Here is a 16,707-nt window from a genome sequence, read left to right as displayed (position 1 = left end):
CGTGCCCGGTGCCCTGGGCATGCCCCGCCGCTGCACACCGATGCAATCCGCAGAGGTCGCGCCGGGCGCGCGGGCCATGCCGCCGCAGCCTAGCAGGGGCGCGGCCGCCAGGGCCCCGGGGGCCGGGCATCGCGGCTGGGGGCGGCCTGGGACGGGCGGGGCGACCGGGGCGGGCGCCGAGGTCAGGCGATCGCGCAGCGGGCGGCGGCGGCCGCGGGTGGTGGCGGGCCAGGGCCCAGGCGCTCATCTCGGCCGGTGCGCGCTGCGTCGTGCGCCCGGCAGCAGCGGCGGCGGCGGCGGCGGCGGCGGCGGGGGCAGTGGCGGCCTGGTGCCCGGGCGCCTGGCTGCGCGGCGGCGGGAGGGTACCCCGCGGCGCTGCGCCCACCGAGCCAGGGCCGAGCCGGGCTGCGCGGGCTGGGGCCGCCGCCGCCGCCGCCGCCGCCGCTGCTCCGCAGGCCCCTCCCTCGCGCCGCCCGCTCCTCCCCATCCAGATTATTTGTTATCTTATGATCCTAATGATATATTTTAAATATATTGACCCACAAGATCTGTTACTTCAGGAATATATATTTGGAAGTTCTCACATTTTTAAATATTACAGTGGCATATACTTTCCCCAAATTCAATTTTTTTAAATATAATTTTTTATTTTTTATAAGCATATAATTTATCCCCAGGGGTACAGGTCTGTGAATCACCAGGTTTACACACTTCACAGCACTCACCAAAGCACATACCCTCCCCAATGTCCATAATCCCACCCCCTTCTCCCAAAGCCCCTCCCCCCAGCAACCCTCAGTTTGTTGTGTGAGATTAAGAGTCACTTATGGTTTGTCTCCCTCCCAATCCCATCTTCTTTCATTTATTCTTCTCGTACCCACTTAAGCCCCCATGTTGCAACACCACTTCCTCATATCAGGGAGATCATATGATAGTTGTCTTTCTCCGCCTGACTTATTTCGCTAAGCATGATACGCTCTAGTTCCATCCATGTTGTCGCAAATGGCAAGATTTCATTTCTTTTGATGGCTGCATAGTATTCCATTGTGTATATATACCACATCTTCTTGATCCATTCCTCTATCAATGGTCACTTGGGTTGCTTCCATATCTTGGCTATTGTTAAGTAATTCTGCAGTCAATATAAGGGTGCATGGTCCCTTTGAATTAGTGTTTTTGTAATCTTTGGTTAAAAACTCAGTAGTGCAAAAACAAAAACAAGAACAACCCCCACCCCCACCCCCACCTCCCCCCAAAAAAAAACCCCAGTAGCGCAATTACTAGATTGTGGGGTATTTCTATTTTTCACTTTTTGAGGAACCTCCATAGTGTTTTCCACAGTGGCTGTACCAGTTTGAATTCCTACCACCAACATTGCAAGACTTCCTTTTTTTCCACATCCTCACCACTCCTGATATCTGGTTTTTTTTATTTTAGCCATTCTGACAGGTATGAGGTGATATCTCATTGTAGTTTTGATTCACATTTCCCTGATGATATATGATAATGAGCATCTTTTCAAATGTGTGTGTTGATCATCTGTAAGTCTTCTTTGGACAAATGTCTGTGTCTTCTGCACATTTTAAAATTGGATTATTCATTTTGTGTGTGTTCAGCTTTGTAATTTCTTTATAGATTTTGGATTCTAACTCTTTATTACATATGTCAACCCTTTATCAGGTGTGTTATTTGTAAATTTCTCCTATTCCATAGTTTGCCATTTAGTTTTGTTGATTGTTTCTGTCACTGCACAAATGCTTTTTCTTTTGATGTAGTTTATTTTTGCTTTTGTTTCCTTTGTTTCAGGGACCTATCTAGAAAAAACGTTGCTATAGCCAATGCCAGAGGAATTATTGTCTTTGTTCTTTTCTATGATGTTTGTGGTTTCGGGTCTCACATTTAGGTCTTTAATCCATTTTGAATTTGAATTTATTTTGTGTATGTTGAAAGAAAGTAGTCTAATTTCATTCTTTTGCATGTTGCTGTCCAGTTTTGGACACCATTTGTTGAAAGGACTTTTACCCATGGGTATTCTTTCCTGATTTGTCAGAGATAATTTAATTGGCCATATAATTGTGGGTTTATTTCTGTGTTTTCTACTCTGTTCAGTTGATCTCTGTGTCTATTTTTGTGCCAATACCATACTGTTTGGATCACTACAGCTTTGTAATATAACTTGCATTTCAGAATTGTGATGCCTCCAGATTGGCTTTCCTTTTTCAAGATTGCTTTAGCTATTTGAGGTCTTTTGTGATCCCATACAAATTGCAAACCTGTTTGTTCTGGTTCTGTGAAAAATCATATTGTGGGTTTTTTTGATAGGATTGTATTAAATGTGTAGATTGTTTTGGGTATCAAAGGAATTTTAACAATATTTCTTTTTTCCAATCCATGAGCATGGACTGTCTTTCCATTTCTTTGTGTCATCCTCAATTTCTTTCATCAGTTTTTTTTTATAGTTTTCAGAGTACAAGCTTTTCATCTCGTTGGTTTATTTCTAGGTATCTTATTATTTTCATTGCATTCATGAATGGAATGTTTTTTAAAAAATTTCTCTTTCTGTTGCTTCTTTTTTGGTATATAGAGATAGAACAGATTATTTTGCATTAATTTTGTATCCTGCAACTTTACTGAATTTGTTTATCAGTGCTAGCAGCTTTGTGGGGAGTCTTTTAGTATTTCTTTTTTCTTTTTTTTTTTTTGTTATTGTTGTTACAATAAGCTTGTAGAAGATTTAATGAAACCTGGAAATACAGTATATGACATTGTTTAAATAAATAACATATAAAATACATACAGATTATTTGGTTTTGTTTTTTTGGTTTTTTTTTTTTGGTTTTTTGTTTGTTTGTTTGTTTGTTTGTTTGTTTTCAGGCGCAGAGCCCCACTGTGTAGGATTATTATAACTGGCCTGCAAACAGTGACACGGTAGCAACCTGCCTGCTTTGTCCATGGGGGCTCCTCCCAGGCTTGTGCTTGTATACCAAGTTCATTCTTCACCAGCCAGCAGGGTCTAGAGTCCATCCTACTGCCCTTAGCTTGCCTAGATATAGGGCATCTCCAGGCAGGCCCCCCTCCAGCTGGGCTCCTGACACCTCGACTATCCCCCTAAGCCGGGACCCCAAGGCTGCTCATCACACACTCAGGCCCCTGCCTTGGGCTGCAGGGAGGAGAGTCCAGAGCAGCCTCCGTCTGACTCTCCAATGGGTTTGCCATCCCTCCTCTGGGAGGACAGACCCCAGAACTCTCTCTCCTCTGGGGTCTCCGAGGCGGTCCCAGAACGACAGAGAAAACAGCCATCCAGAGAAGGCAAGGGGTCAAATATAACCCTCGGCAGCCATGGATTTAGAGTTTTCATAAATCAGTTCATCAGGATTCCAGATCGGTGCCTCACTTGCTGAAGAAACTGAGTAAAAGCAGAACTGAGCCAGCACCCCCCTTCCGGAAGCCCCCTGAGAGATGGTGCGGGAAAGGATACTGAAGCTCCTGTCGGTGACAGCCAGGTGCCAGAGGTTGATGCGCAGGTCATCCGCCGACATGTACGTCTCACAGTCGCTGTTGACGGAGATGGAGTTGATGTGGTAGGTGTGGCCGTTGGCGAAGACCCTCCGTGGGCTCACCTCCACCATCAGATCCATGGGCTTCAGCACAGGCACCTGCAGTGACGTCACCGTGGACAAGTCCTTAAGCTTCCCTTCTTCATCTTTCAGGTTATATCCCTCAGGCCTTTTATCTCGTTCCGTGATCTTCCATAGTTTGATAGTTTTATCGTTGGTGGACAGCAGGGAGTGGGCGGCATTGTGCTGCGGAAGCCACTTGATCTTGTTGATTTTCTCCTCTATCTCCAGACTCTTGAGATAATCGAACTCAGGCTCATGGCTCTGGAAGGTGCTGTAGACGTCATACTCGCCTTGGCTGTGAGGCGCATTTTTACTCTCCGGTTCCCGCTGGAAGATGACCACACGGCCACCCTTGTCGCCTGTGGCCAGCAGCTCTCCGGTATGGTTGAACTCAACAGTAAGATGATATCGGCTTCAGTCACATAGCTGTGGTCGCGCAGGAAGCTGTGGTTAATTTTCCGCGTGTCCGTGTCCTCGCCCATTGAAGGCCGTGCCCGGTGCCCTGGGCATGCCCCGCCGCTGCACACCGATGCAATCCGCAGAGGTCGCGCCGGGCGCGCGGGCCATGCCGCCGCAGCCTAGCAGGGGCGCGGCCGCCAGGGCCCCGGGGGCCGGGCATCGCGGCTGGGGGCGGCCTGGGACGGGCGGGGCGACCGGGGCGGGCGCCGAGGTCAGGCGATCGCGCAGCGGGCGGCGGCGGCCGCGGGTGGTGGCGGGCCAGGGCCCAGGCGCTCATCTCGGCCGGTGCGCGCTGCGTCGTGCGCCCGGCAGCAGCGGCGGCGGCGGCGGCGGCGGCGGCGGGGGCAGTGGCGGCCTGGTGCCCGGGCGCCTGGCTGCGCGGCGGCGGGAGGGTACCCCGCGGCGCTGCGCCCACCGAGCCAGGGCCGAGCCGGGCTGCGCGGGCTGGGGCCGCCGCCGCCGCCGCCGCCGCCGCTGCTCCGCAGGCCCCTCCCTCGCGCCGCCCGCTCCTCCCCATCCAGATTATTTGTTATCTTATGATCCTAATGATATATTTTAAATATATTGACCCACAAGATCTGTTACTTCAGGAATATATATTTGGAAGTTCTCACATTTTTAAATATTACAGTGGCATATACTTTCCCCAAATTCAATTTTTTTAAATATAATTTTTTATTTTTTATAAGCATATAATTTATCCCCAGGGGTACAGGTCTGTGAATCACCAGGTTTACACACTTCACAGCACTCACCAAAGCACATACCCTCCCCAATGTCCATAATCCCACCCCCTTCTCCCAAAGCCCCTCCCCCCAGCAACCCTCAGTTTGTTGTGTGAGATTAAGAGTCACTTATGGTTTGTCTCCCTCCCAATCCCATCTTCTTTCATTTATTCTTCTCGTACCCACTTAAGCCCCCATGTTGCAACACCACTTCCTCATATCAGGGAGATCATATGATAGTTGTCTTTCTCCGCCTGACTTATTTCGCTAAGCATGATACGCTCTAGTTCCATCCATGTTGTCGCAAATGGCAAGATTTCATTTCTTTTGATGGCTGCATAGTATTCCATTGTGTATATATACCACATCTTCTTGATCCATTCCTCTATCAATGGTCACTTGGGTTGCTTCCATATCTTGGCTATTGTTAAGTAATTCTGCAGTCAATATAAGGGTGCATGGTCCCTTTGAATTAGTGTTTTTGTAATCTTTGGTTAAAAACTCAGTAGTGCAAAAACAAAAACAAGAACAACCCCCACCCCCACCCCCACCTCCCCCCAAAAAAAAACCCCAGTAGCGCAATTACTAGATTGTGGGGTATTTCTATTTTTCACTTTTTGAGGAACCTCCATAGTGTTTTCCACAGTGGCTGTACCAGTTTGAATTCCTACCACCAACATTGCAAGACTTCCTTTTTTTCCACATCCTCACCACTCCTGATATCTGGTTTTTTTTATTTTAGCCATTCTGACAGGTATGAGGTGATATCTCATTGTAGTTTTGATTCACATTTCCCTGATGATATATGATAATGAGCATCTTTTCAAATGTGTGTGTTGATCATCTGTAAGTCTTCTTTGGACAAATGTCTGTGTCTTCTGCACATTTTAAAATTGGATTATTCATTTTGTGTGTGTTCAGCTTTGTAATTTCTTTATAGATTTTGGATTCTAACTCTTTATTACATATGTCAACCCTTTATCAGGTGTGTTATTTGTAAATTTCTCCTATTCCATAGTTTGCCATTTAGTTTTGTTGATTGTTTCTGTCACTGCACAAATGCTTTTTCTTTTGATGTAGTTTATTTTTGCTTTTGTTTCCTTTGTTTCAGGGACCTATCTAGAAAAAACGTTGCTATAGCCAATGCCAGAGGAATTATTGTCTTTGTTCTTTTCTATGATGTTTGTGGTTTCGGGTCTCACATTTAGGTCTTTAATCCATTTTGAATTTGAATTTATTTTGTGTATGTTGAAAGAAAGTAGTCTAATTTCATTCTTTTGCATGTTGCTGTCCAGTTTTGGACACCATTTGTTGAAAGGACTTTTACCCATGGGTATTCTTTCCTGATTTGTCAGAGATAATTTAATTGGCCATATAATTGTGGGTTTATTTCTGTGTTTTCTACTCTGTTCAGTTGATCTCTGTGTCTATTTTTGTGCCAATACCATACTGTTTGGATCACTACAGCTTTGTAATATAACTTGCATTTCAGAATTGTGATGCCTCCAGATTGGCTTTCCTTTTTCAAGATTGCTTTAGCTATTTGAGGTCTTTTGTGATCCCATACAAATTGCAAACCTGTTTGTTCTGGTTCTGTGAAAAATCATATTGTGGGTTTTTTTGATAGGATTGTATTAAATGTGTAGATTGTTTTGGGTATCAAAGGAATTTTAACAATATTTCTTTTTTCCAATCCATGAGCATGGACTGTCTTTCCATTTCTTTGTGTCATCCTCAATTTCTTTCATCAGTTTTTTTTTATAGTTTTCAGAGTACAAGCTTTTCATCTCGTTGGTTTATTTCTAGGTATCTTATTATTTTCATTGCATTCATGAATGGAATGTTTTTTAAAAAATTTCTCTTTCTGTTGCTTCTTTTTTGGTATATAGAGATAGAACAGATTATTTTGCATTAATTTTGTATCCTGCAACTTTACTGAATTTGTTTATCAGTGCTAGCAGCTTTGTGGGGAGTCTTTTAGTATTTCTTTTTTCTTTTTTTTTTTTTGTTATTGTTGTTACAATAAGCTTGTAGAAGATTTAATGAAACCTGGAAATACAGTATATGACATTGTTTAAATAAATAACATATAAAATACATACAGATTATTTGGTTTTGTTTTTTTGGTTTTTTTTTTTTGGTTTTTTGTTTGTTTGTTTGTTTGTTTGTTTGTTTTCAGGCGCAGAGCCCCACTGTGTAGGATTATTATAACTGGCCTGCAAACAGTGACACGGTAGCAACCTGCCTGCTTTGTCCATGGGGGCTCCTCCCAGGCTTGTGCTTGTATACCAAGTTCATTCTTCACCAGCCAGCAGGGTCTAGAGTCCATCCTACTGCCCTTAGCTTGCCTAGATATAGGGCATCTCCAGGCAGGCCCCCCTCCAGCTGGGCTCCTGACACCTCGACTATCCCCCTAAGCCGGGACCCCAAGGCTGCTCATCACACACTCAGGCCCCTGCCTTGGGCTGCAGGGAGGAGAGTCCAGAGCAGCCTCCGTCTGACTCTCCAATGGGTTTGCCATCCCTCCTCTGGGAGGACAGACCCCAGAACTCTCTCTCCTCTGGGGTCTCCGAGGCGGTCCCAGAACGACAGAGAAAACAGCCATCCAGAGAAGGCAAGGGGTCAAATATAACCCTCGGCAGCCATGGATTTAGAGTTTTCATAAATCAGTTCATCAGGATTCCAGATCGGTGCCTCACTTGCTGAAGAAACTGAGTAAAAGCAGAACTGAGCCAGCACCCCCCTTCCGGAAGCCCCCTGAGAGATGGTGCGGGAAAGGATACTGAAGCTCCTGTCGGTGACAGCCAGGTGCCAGAGGTTGATGCGCAGGTCATCCGCCGACATGTACGTCTCACAGTCGCTGTTGACGGAGATGGAGTTGATGTGGTAGGTGTGGCCGTTGGCGAAGACCCTCCGTGGGCTCACCTCCACCATCAGATCCATGGGCTTCAGCACAGGCACCTGCAGTGACGTCACCGTGGACAAGTCCTTAAGCTTCCCTTCTTCATCTTTCAGGTTATATCCCTCAGGCCTTTTATCTCGTTCCGTGATCTTCCATAGTTTGATAGTTTTATCGTTGGTGGACAGCAGGGAGTGGGCGGCATTGTGCTGCGGAAGCCACTTGATCTTGTTGATTTTCTCCTCTATCTCCAGACTCTTGAGATAATCGAACTCAGGCTCATGGCTCTGGAAGGTGCTGTAGACGTCATACTCGCCTTGGCTGTGAGGCGCATTTTTACTCTCCGGTTCCCGCTGGAAGATGACCACACGGCCACCCTTGTCGCCTGTGGCCAGCAGCTCTCCGGTATGGTTGAACTCAACAGTAAGATGATATCGGCTTCAGTCACATAGCTGTGGTCGCGCAGGAAGCTGTGGTTAATTTTCCGCGTGTCCGTGTCCTCGCCCATTGAAGGCCGTGCCCGGTGCCCTGGGCATGCCCCGCCGCTGCACACCGATGCAATCCGCAGAGGTCGCGCCGGGCGCGCGGGCCATGCCGCCGCAGCCTAGCAGGGGCGCGGCCGCCAGGGCCCCGGGGGCCGGGCATCGCGGCTGGGGGCGGCCTGGGACGGGCGGGGCGACCGGGGCGGGCGCCGAGGTCAGGCGATCGCGCAGCGGGCGGCGGCGGCCGCGGGTGGTGGCGGGCCAGGGCCCAGGCGCTCATCTCGGCCGGTGCGCGCTGCGTCGTGCGCCCGGCAGCAGCGGCGGCGGCGGCGGCGGCGGCGGCGGGGGCAGTGGCGGCCTGGTGCCCGGGCGCCTGGCTGCGCGGCGGCGGGAGGGTACCCCGCGGCGCTGCGCCCACCGAGCCAGGGCCGAGCCGGGCTGCGCGGGCTGGGGCCGCCGCCGCCGCCGCCGCCGCCGCTGCTCCGCAGGCCCCTCCCTCGCGCCGCCCGCTCCTCCCCATCCAGATTATTTGTTATCTTATGATCCTAATGATATATTTTAAATATATTGACCCACAAGATCTGTTACTTCAGGAATATATATTTGGAAGTTCTCACATTTTTAAATATTACAGTGGCATATACTTTCCCCAAATTCAATTTTTTTAAATATAATTTTTTATTTTTTATAAGCATATAATTTATCCCCAGGGGTACAGGTCTGTGAATCACCAGGTTTACACACTTCACAGCACTCACCAAAGCACATACCCTCCCCAATGTCCATAATCCCACCCCCTTCTCCCAAAGCCCCTCCCCCCAGCAACCCTCAGTTTGTTGTGTGAGATTAAGAGTCACTTATGGTTTGTCTCCCTCCCAATCCCATCTTCTTTCATTTATTCTTCTCGTACCCACTTAAGCCCCCATGTTGCAACACCACTTCCTCATATCAGGGAGATCATATGATAGTTGTCTTTCTCCGCCTGACTTATTTCGCTAAGCATGATACGCTCTAGTTCCATCCATGTTGTCGCAAATGGCAAGATTTCATTTCTTTTGATGGCTGCATAGTATTCCATTGTGTATATATACCACATCTTCTTGATCCATTCCTCTATCAATGGTCACTTGGGTTGCTTCCATATCTTGGCTATTGTTAAGTAATTCTGCAGTCAATATAAGGGTGCATGGTCCCTTTGAATTAGTGTTTTTGTAATCTTTGGTTAAAAACTCAGTAGTGCAAAAACAAAAACAAGAACAACCCCCACCCCCACCCCCACCTCCCCCCAAAAAAAAACCCCAGTAGCGCAATTACTAGATTGTGGGGTATTTCTATTTTTCACTTTTTGAGGAACCTCCATAGTGTTTTCCACAGTGGCTGTACCAGTTTGAATTCCTACCACCAACATTGCAAGACTTCCTTTTTTTCCACATCCTCACCACTCCTGATATCTGGTTTTTTTTATTTTAGCCATTCTGACAGGTATGAGGTGATATCTCATTGTAGTTTTGATTCACATTTCCCTGATGATATATGATAATGAGCATCTTTTCAAATGTGTGTGTTGATCATCTGTAAGTCTTCTTTGGACAAATGTCTGTGTCTTCTGCACATTTTAAAATTGGATTATTCATTTTGTGTGTGTTCAGCTTTGTAATTTCTTTATAGATTTTGGATTCTAACTCTTTATTACATATGTCAACCCTTTATCAGGTGTGTTATTTGTAAATTTCTCCTATTCCATAGTTTGCCATTTAGTTTTGTTGATTGTTTCTGTCACTGCACAAATGCTTTTTCTTTTGATGTAGTTTATTTTTGCTTTTGTTTCCTTTGTTTCAGGGACCTATCTAGAAAAAACGTTGCTATAGCCAATGCCAGAGGAATTATTGTCTTTGTTCTTTTCTATGATGTTTGTGGTTTCGGGTCTCACATTTAGGTCTTTAATCCATTTTGAATTTGAATTTATTTTGTGTATGTTGAAAGAAAGTAGTCTAATTTCATTCTTTTGCATGTTGCTGTCCAGTTTTGGACACCATTTGTTGAAAGGACTTTTACCCATGGGTATTCTTTCCTGATTTGTCAGAGATAATTTAATTGGCCATATAATTGTGGGTTTATTTCTGTGTTTTCTACTCTGTTCAGTTGATCTCTGTGTCTATTTTTGTGCCAATACCATACTGTTTGGATCACTACAGCTTTGTAATATAACTTGCATTTCAGAATTGTGATGCCTCCAGATTGGCTTTCCTTTTTCAAGATTGCTTTAGCTATTTGAGGTCTTTTGTGATCCCATACAAATTGCAAACCTGTTTGTTCTGGTTCTGTGAAAAATCATATTGTGGGTTTTTTTGATAGGATTGTATTAAATGTGTAGATTGTTTTGGGTATCAAAGGAATTTTAACAATATTTCTTTTTTCCAATCCATGAGCATGGACTGTCTTTCCATTTCTTTGTGTCATCCTCAATTTCTTTCATCAGTTTTTTTTTATAGTTTTCAGAGTACAAGCTTTTCATCTCGTTGGTTTATTTCTAGGTATCTTATTATTTTCATTGCATTCATGAATGGAATGTTTTTTAAAAAATTTCTCTTTCTGTTGCTTCTTTTTTGGTATATAGAGATAGAACAGATTATTTTGCATTAATTTTGTATCCTGCAACTTTACTGAATTTGTTTATCAGTGCTAGCAGCTTTGTGGGGAGTCTTTTAGTATTTCTTTTTTCTTTTTTTTTTTTTGTTATTGTTGTTACAATAAGCTTGTAGAAGATTTAATGAAACCTGGAAATACAGTATATGACATTGTTTAAATAAATAACATATAAAATACATACAGATTATTTGGTTTTGTTTTTTTGGGTTTTTTTTTTGGTGTTTTGTTTGTTTGTTTGTTTGTTTGTTTGTTTTCAGGCGCAGAGCCCCACTGTGTAGGATTATTATAACTGGCCTGCAAACAGTGACACGGTAGCAACCTGCCTGCTTTGTCCATGGGGGCTCCTCCCAGGCTTGTGCTTGTATACCAAGTTCATTCTTCACCAGCCAGCAGGGTCTAGAGTCCATCCTACTGCCCTTAGCTTGCCTAGATATAGGGCATCTCCAGGCAGGCCCCCCTCCAGCTGGGCTCCTGACACCTCGACTATCCCCCTAAGCCGGGACCCCAAGGCTGCTCATCACACACTCAGGCCCCTGCCTTGGGCTGCAGGGAGGAGAGTCCAGAGCAGCCTCCGTCTGACTCTCCAATGGGTTTGCCATCCCTCCTCTGGGAGGACAGACCCCAGAACTCTCTCTCCTCTGGGGTCTCCGAGGCGGTCCCAGAACGACAGAGAAAACAGCCATCCAGAGAAGGCAAGGGGTCAAATATAACCCTCGGCAGCCATGGATTTAGAGTTTTCATAAATCAGTTCATCAGGATTCCAGATCGGTGCCTCACTTGCTGAAGAAACTGAGTAAAAGCAGAACTGAGCCAGCACCCCCCTTCCGGAAGCCCCCTGAGAGATGGTGCGGGAAAGGATACTGAAGCTCCTGTCGGTGACAGCCAGGTGCCAGAGGTTGATGCGCAGGTCATCCGCCGACATGTACGTCTCACAGTCGCTGTTGACGGAGATGGAGTTGATGTGGTAGGTGTGGCCGTTGGCGAAGACCCTCCGTGGGCTCACCTCCACCATCAGATCCATGGGCTTCAGCACAGGCACCTGCAGTGACGTCACCGTGGACAAGTCCTTAAGCTTCCCTTCTTCATCTTTCAGGTTATATCCCTCAGGCCTTTTATCTCGTTCCGTGATCTTCCATAGTTTGATAGTTTTATCGTTGGTGGACAGCAGGGAGTGGGCGGCATTGTGCTGCGGAAGCCACTTGATCTTGTTGATTTTCTCCTCTATCTCCAGACTCTTGAGATAATCGAACTCAGGCTCATGGCTCTGGAAGGTGCTGTAGACGTCATACTCGCCTTGGCTGTGAGGCGCATTTTTACTCTCCGGTTCCCGCTGGAAGATGACCACACGGCCACCCTTGTCGCCTGTGGCCAGCAGCTCTCCGGTATGGTTGAACTCAACAGTAAGATGATATCGGCTTCAGTCACATAGCTGTGGTCGCGCAGGAAGCTGTGGTTAATTTTCCGCGTGTCCGTGTCCTCGCCCATTGAAGGCCGTGCCCGGTGCCCTGGGCATGCCCCGCCGCTGCACACCGATGCAATCCGCAGAGGTCGCGCCGGGCGCGCGGGCCATGCCGCCGCAGCCTAGCAGGGGCGCGGCCGCCAGGGCCCCGGGGGCCGGGCATCGCGGCTGGGGGCGGCCTGGGACGGGCGGGGCGACCGGGGCGGGCGCCGAGGTCAGGCGATCGCGCAGCGGGCGGCGGCGGCCGCGGGTGGTGGCGGGCCAGGGCCCGGGCGCTCATCTCGGCCGGTGCGCGCTGCGTCGTGCGCCCGGCAGCAGCGGCGGCGGCGGCGGCGGCGCCGGCGGGGGCAGTGGCGGCCTGGTGCCCGGGCGCCTGGCTGCGCGGCGGCGGGAGGGTACCCCGCGGCGCTGCGCCCACCGAGCCAGGGCCGAGCCGGGCTGCGCGGGCTGGGGCCGCCGCCGCCGCCGCCGCCGCCGCCGCCGCCGCCGCCGCTGCTCCGCAGGCCCCTCCCTCGCGCCGCCCGCTCCTCCCCATCCAGATTATTTGTTATCTTATGATCCTAATGATATATTTTAAATATATTGACCCACAAGATCTGTTACTTCAGGAATATATATTTGGAAGTTCTCACATTTTTAAATATTACAGTGGCATATACTTTCCCCAAATTCAATTTTTTTAAATATAATTTTTTATTTTTTATAAGCATATAATTTATCCCCAGGGGTACAGGTCTGTGAATCACCAGGTTTACACACTTCACAGCACTCACCAAAGCACATACCCTCCCCAATGTCCATAATCCCACCCCCTTCTCCCAAAGCCCCTCCCCCCAGCAACCCTCAGTTTGTTGTGTGAGATTAAGAGTCACTTATGGTTTGTCTCCCTCCCAATCCCATCTTCTTTCATTTATTCTTCTCGTACCCACTTAAGCCCCCATGTTGCAACACCACTTCCTCATATCAGGGAGATCATATGATAGTTGTCTTTCTCCGCCTGACTTATTTCGCTAAGCATGATACGCTCTAGTTCCATCCATGTTGTCGCAAATGGCAAGATTTCATTTCTTTTGATGGCTGCATAGTATTCCATTGTGTATATATACCACATCTTCTTGATCCATTCCTCTATCAATGGTCACTTGGGTTGCTTCCATATCTTGGCTATTGTTAAGTAATTCTGCAGTCAATATAAGGGTGCATGGTCCCTTTGAATTAGTGTTTTTGTAATCTTTGGTTAAAAACTCAGTAGTGCAAAAACAAAAACAAGAACAACCCCCACCCCCACCCCCACCCCCCCAAAAAAAAACCCCAGTAGCGCAATTACTAGATTGTGGGGTATTTCTATTTTTCACTTTTTGAGGAACCTCCATAGTGTTTTCCACAGTGGCTGTACCAGTTTGAATTCCTACCACCAACATTGCAAGACTTCCTTTTTTTCCACATCCTCACCACTCCTGATATCTGGTGTTTTTTATTTTAGCCATTCTGACAGGTATGAGGTGATATCTCATTGTAGTTTTGATTCACATTTCCCTGATGATATATGATAATGAGCATCTTTTCAAATGTGTGTGTTGATCATCTGTAAGTCTTCTTTGGACAAATGTCTGTGTCTTCTGCACATTTTAAAATTGGATTATTCATTTTGTGTGTGTTCAGCTTTGTAATTTCTTTATAGATTTTGGATTCTAACTCTTTATTACATATGTCAACCCTTTATCAGGTGTGTTATTTGTAAATTTCTCCTATTCCATAGTTTGCCATTTAGTTTTGTTGATTGTTTCTGTCACTGCACAAATGCTTTTTCTTTTGATGTAGTTTATTTTTGCTTTTGTTTCCTTTGTTTCAGGGACCTATCTAGAAAAAACGTTGCTATAGCCAATGCCAGAGGAATTATTGTCTTTGTTCTTTTCTATGATGTTTGTGGTTTCGGGTCTCACATTTAGGTCTTTAATCCATTTTGAATTTGAATTTATTTTGTGTATGTTGAAAGAAAGTAGTCTAATTTCATTCTTTTGCATGTTGCTGTCCAGTTTTGGACACCATTTGTTGAAAGGACTTTTACCCATGGGTATTCTTTCCTGATTTGTCAGAGATAATTTAATTGGCCATATAATTGTGGGTTTATTTCTGTGTTTTCTACTCTGTTCAGTTGATCTCTGTGTCTATTTTTGTGCCAATACCATACTGTTTGGATCACTACAGCTTTGTAATATAACTTGCATTTCAGAATTGTGATGCCTCCAGATTGGCTTTCCTCTTTCAAGATTGCTTTAGCTATTTGAGGTCTTTTGTGATCCCATACAAATTGCAAACCTGTTTGTTCTGGTTCTGTGAAAAATCATATTGTGGGTTTTTTTGATAGGATTGTATTAAATGTGTAGATTGTTTTGGGTATCAAAGGAATTTTAACAATATTTCTTTTTTCCAATCCATGAGCATGGACTGTCTTTCCATTTCTTTGTGTCATCCTCAATTTCTTTCATCAGTTTTTTTTATAGTTTTCAGAGTACAAGCTTTTCATCTCGTTGGTTTATTTCTAGGTATCTTATTATTTTCATTGCATTAATGAATGGAATGTTTTTTAAACAATTTCTCTTTCTGGTGCTTCTTTTTTGGTATATAGAGATAGAACAGATTATTTTGCATTAATTTTGTATCCTGCAACTTTACTGAATTTGTTTATCAGTGCTAGCAGCTTTGTGGGGAGTCTTTTTGTTTTTCTTTTTTCTTTTTTTTTTTTTGTTATTGTTGTTACAATAAGCTTGTAGAAGATTTAATGAAACAGGGAAATACAGTATATGACATTGTTTAAATAAATAACATATAAAATACATACAGATTATTTGTTTTTGTTTTTTTGGTTTTTTTTTTTTTTGGTTTTTTGTTTGTTTGTTTGTTTGTTTGTTTTCAGGCGCAGAGCCCCACTGTGTAGGATTATTATAACTGGCCTGCAAACAGTGACACGGTAGCAACCTGCCTGCTTTGTCCATGGGGGCTCCTCCCAGGCTTGTGCTTGTATACCAAGTTCATTCTTCACCAGCCAGCAGGGTCTAGAGTCCATCCTACTGCCCTTAGCTTGCCTAGATATAGGGCATCTCCAGGCAGGCCCCCCTCCAGCTGGGCTCCTGACACCTCGACTATCCCCCTAAGCCGGGACCCCAAGGCTGCTCATCACACACTCAGGCCCCTGCCTTGGGCTGCAGGGAGGAGAGTCCAGAGCAGCCTCCGTCTGACTCTCCAATGGGTTTGCCATCCCTCCTCTGGGAGGACAGACCCCAGAACTCTCTCTCCTCTGGGGTCTCCGAGGCGGTCCCAGAACGACAGAGAAAACAGCCATCCAGAGAAGGCAAGGGGTCAAATATAACCCTCGGCAGCCATGGATTTAGAGTTTTCATAAATCAGTTCATCAGGATTCCAGATCGGTGCCTCACTTGCTGAAGAAACTGAGTAAAAGCAGAACTGAGCCAGCACCCCCCTTCCGGAAGCCCCCTGAGAGATGGTGCGGGAAAGGATACTGAAGCTCCTGTCGGTGACAGCCAGGTGCCAGAGGTTGATGCGCAGGTCATCCGCCGACATGTACGTCTCACAGTCGCTGTTGACGGAGATGGAGTTGATGTGGTAGGTGTGGCCGTTGGCGAAGACCCTCCGTGGGCTCACCTCCACCATCAGATCCATGGGCTTCAGCACAGGCACCTGCAGTGACGTCACCGTGGACAAGTCCTTAAGCTTCCCTTCTTCATCTTTCAGGTTATATCCCTCAGGCCTTTTATCTCGTTCCGTGATCTTCCATAGTTTGATAGTTTTATCGTTGGTGGACAGCAGGGAGTGGGCGGCATTGTGCTGCGGAAGCCACTTGATCTTGTTGATTTTCTCCTCTATCTCCAGACTCTTGAGATAATCGAACTCAGGCTCATGGCTCTGGAAGGTGCTGTAGACGTCATACTCGCCTTGGCTGTGAGGCGCATTTTTACTCTCCGGTTCCCGCTGGAAGATGACCACACGGCCACCCTTGTCGCCTGTGGCCAGCAGCTCTCCGGTATGGTTGAACTCAACAGTAAGATGATATCCGCTTCAGTCACATAGCTGTGGTCCCGCAGGAAGCTGTGGTTAATTTTCCGCGTGTCCGTGTCCGTGTCCTCGCCCATTGAAGGCCGTGCCCGGTGCCCTGGGCATGCCCCGCCGCTGCACACCGATGCAATCCGCAGAGGTCGCGCCGGGCGCGCGGGCCATGCCGCCGCAGCCTAGCAGGGGCGCCGCCGCCAGGGCCCCGGGGGCCGGGCATCGCGGCTGGGGGCGGCCTGGGACGGGCGGGGCGACCGGGGCGGGCGCCGCGGTCAGGCGAGCGCGCGGCGGGCGGCGGCGGCCGCCGGTGGTGGCGGGCCAGGGCCTGGGCGCTCATCCCGGCTGG

The 16,707-nt window shown here is 47.0% G+C and overlaps 4 pseudogenes across 4 annotated transcripts; all 4 read right to left on the bottom strand.

Moving 5' to 3' along the window:
• Positions 1-182: 182 nt before the first annotated feature.
• On the bottom strand, positions 183-4,102 carry LOC309857885 (serine/threonine-protein phosphatase 2A 55 kDa regulatory subunit B gamma isoform pseudogene; annotated as a pseudogene). Its single transcript has 2 exons — positions 3,424-4,102; positions 183-375 (listed from the first exon to the last, which is right to left on the bottom strand). The product of its transcript is annotated as a serine/threonine-protein phosphatase 2A 55 kDa regulatory subunit B gamma isoform pseudogene (transcript).
• A 189-nt stretch (positions 4,103-4,291) lies between these two features.
• On the bottom strand, positions 4,292-8,211 carry LOC309857884 (serine/threonine-protein phosphatase 2A 55 kDa regulatory subunit B gamma isoform pseudogene; annotated as a pseudogene). Its single transcript has 2 exons — positions 7,533-8,211; positions 4,292-4,484 (listed from the first exon to the last, which is right to left on the bottom strand). The product of its transcript is annotated as a serine/threonine-protein phosphatase 2A 55 kDa regulatory subunit B gamma isoform pseudogene (transcript).
• Positions 8,212-8,400: 189 nt separating this feature from the next.
• LOC309857883 (serine/threonine-protein phosphatase 2A 55 kDa regulatory subunit B gamma isoform pseudogene) lies at positions 8,401-12,319 on the bottom strand (annotated as a pseudogene). The gene is made up of 2 exons: positions 11,641-12,319; positions 8,401-8,593 (listed from the first exon to the last, which is right to left on the bottom strand). The product of its transcript is annotated as a serine/threonine-protein phosphatase 2A 55 kDa regulatory subunit B gamma isoform pseudogene (transcript).
• Positions 12,320-12,508: 189 nt separating this feature from the next.
• LOC309857881 (serine/threonine-protein phosphatase 2A 55 kDa regulatory subunit B gamma isoform pseudogene) lies at positions 12,509-16,444 on the bottom strand (annotated as a pseudogene). Its single transcript has 2 exons — positions 15,760-16,444; positions 12,509-12,701 (listed from the first exon to the last, which is right to left on the bottom strand). The product of its transcript is annotated as a serine/threonine-protein phosphatase 2A 55 kDa regulatory subunit B gamma isoform pseudogene (transcript).
• Positions 16,445-16,707: the final 263 nt, after the last annotated feature.

Source organism: Mustela nivalis (genome assembly GCF_964662115.1).
Source record: "Mustela nivalis genome assembly, contig: HAP1_SCAFFOLD_1506, whole genome shotgun sequence".
NCBI classification, from domain to species: Eukaryota; Metazoa; Chordata; class Mammalia; order Carnivora; family Mustelidae; genus Mustela; species Mustela nivalis.
Note: the sequence above shows the minus strand (reverse complement) of the source record. Positions and strands in the feature narration are given on the sequence as shown.